Raw genomic sequence first — 2,717 nt, 5'->3', positions numbered from 1 at the left:
TTTTTACATTATGAAATAATTTTATGGATTTAAACATCAACCGCAAATTATTTCGCAAACATGTTTCGCATTCTTACACAGTACTTAGACTTCTTATCATTATTCACATATATACGGCCACACTATACGTGCTCATGATAACGACTTATCCTGTAAATAATTGTCAAATTTATAATGGGATAAAAAATCTAAGCCTAAAAATAAATTAAGTAGCATTAAAAAAAAAAAGGTAAGTAAAAAAGAAGAAGCTTGCATTCAGGTTTAATACCGATTTTGGTTCCTTGGTATTTGCAACATACAAATGGCCGCCATTTTCTATCCTAGTTTTAAACTACATCAGGTTAAAGTTATATTTATATGACTTGGTTGACAAAACAACAAAACAAGTTAAGGAATTGTCCATTCTATTTAATAAAAACCTAATTTGATTTAAAAAGTATTAAGAAGATAGTTTTTTTAAAAAAGTATTAAAATGATAATATCTTAAATTAACTCATACAACCTATTAAATACATGACATGGTTAGGTTTAATAACTTTATTTTTTTGAAATTATCTTTTCATTTTGTAGTTAGATAAAAATAAGCATATGTAAAAAAGCCATCATATTTAACTACATGTTAATAAAAATAGGCATATGTAAAAAAGCAATCATATAATTTTTTTTAAAAGAAAAAAACATTACAAATAGTTTTACAAAAGAGCACATGTGAATATAATAAAAAAGCTATGATCAAGTTAAAAAATTAAAATTAAAATTATATTCAATAAAAAAAATCTCAAATAAATTGTTAGCTATTCTATTGTAATGGACTTATATCAAAATTCAAAGAATAAAAATAAAATGTATAAGGCCAAAATGCATTCCCTCGTAGGCTATAGGCTATAGTAAAAAAATTATGTTTTTTATTTTATTTTTTGTTTTCTTTAAATATTCATGTTTATCATTTATCATAAAAACCACGTGGTATGAACAACAAGTTATTAAAAGAGCAAAAAGCCAAAGCAAATACTAATTTAAAATATAAATCACTATAAATCCATGAATATCATAAACTAGTATATATACAAGATAAGCATCTGCAAAATTGAGAAATAATAACAATAATTATTATTGGTGCCAAACACGTTTTTTTGATGAGTTCAATAAATTATAATAACAATAATTTTTAACAAAATTGACCATATAGAATTGATTTGAGTTTTACTTAACCATGTTGATTTTGATTAGTTCTTCACAACATTTAATATGGTAAATACATTCATAATATATATTAATATCTTAATTAACCATATTGATTTGAGTTTTAATTAACTATAATATTGATTTTAATGAATTATTTCTCTTCACTTGAATTGAATCATATACAAATATTGATAGATCCTTGATCATAGAGAAGTGGGAGGAGATCATAGAGTTGCATAAAAGATTGATGGCTACACTGTTTTGTAGTGACAATAATTGTTAATTTGAGGATGGTTTCTAATCTTTCTATTATGTTTTTTTTTTTTAAGTATAAATGTTACTGATCGATGAGTGTATATAATTAAATTTTCTTTTTAGATTTCAAATATAAATTCAATTTTTTTAACTCAACTATTAATATCATAAATAAATTTATAATATATAATAATATCTTAATAAAATCCTTATTACAAATTTAATAAATATAAAACATTAACTAAACATAATAAAAAAAATATTCACTACAATAAAAAAATAATATTTTTTTTTTTTTGACAAAAACTACCTCCTAAAGGATAATATCAATGCACTTTATCTGCCACTCCTAATATTATTTTTGAAGTATAATGCCAGGGCATCTTATCTGCCAGTACAGTACTCTTTTTCTGTCGATACTTATCCTGTCTGCTACTCAATAATTATAGGAAGGACACGTGTCATCCTTCGTGTTCATGGATCTCTTCTACCTTTTTTATTTTTTTTTAATATTATGAAATAAGTTTATGAATTAAAACATCAAACACAAATTATTTCACAAACATGTTTCGCATTCTTACATAGTACGCAGACATCGTATCATTATTCTCAAACTGTCTGTGCTTATGATAACGGCTTATCCTGAAAATAATTGTTAAATTTATAATGGAGAAAAAAAGCTAAGTCAAAAAATAAATTAATTATTAACATTGTTTAAAACCGATTTTGGTTCTTGATATACAAATGACCTTTAGGTTGTACCCTTCCCCTACCTACCTTTTAAACTAAATCATGTTAGAATTAATACTTAACTGACTAGACAAGTTAAAAGGATAGCCAGACGAACAAAAAATTGAAAGGAAACCTATCCTCCATTTGTTTATAGAAAAATTGTTTTTTTCGAAAAGTAAAATTTAAAAAAATGAATTTTTTAAAAAATAAATTTTTAAAAAGAAAATTATTTTCCAATGTTTGGTAGTGTTATGGAAAATAACCTGAAAATACTTTCCAGTATTTAGTTATATTATGAAAAATAAACTGAAAAATAATTTATTAATGTTTTATTTTTCTCAAGTTTATTAAAATAATAAGGAACAAATTTTACAAATTAAAAATTTGAATAATAATAAAATTAAAAAAAATAATTTCATAAATTATCTCAAATAAAATAAATAATAATCAAAATAATAAAGATCAAATCTTAAAAAAAAAGATGAAGAAATTAAAATAATAATAATTAACATTTCATAAAGTATTTCAAATAAAATAAATAATAA

Source organism: Populus euphratica, unplaced genomic scaffold, assembly GCF_000495115.2.
Source record: "Populus euphratica unplaced genomic scaffold, PopEup_1.0 scaffold110.1, whole genome shotgun sequence".
In the NCBI taxonomy this organism is placed as follows: domain Eukaryota; kingdom Viridiplantae; phylum Streptophyta; class Magnoliopsida; order Malpighiales; family Salicaceae; genus Populus; species Populus euphratica.
The sequence above is the reverse complement of the archived record's forward strand: the minus strand, read 5'-3'. Positions refer to the sequence as shown.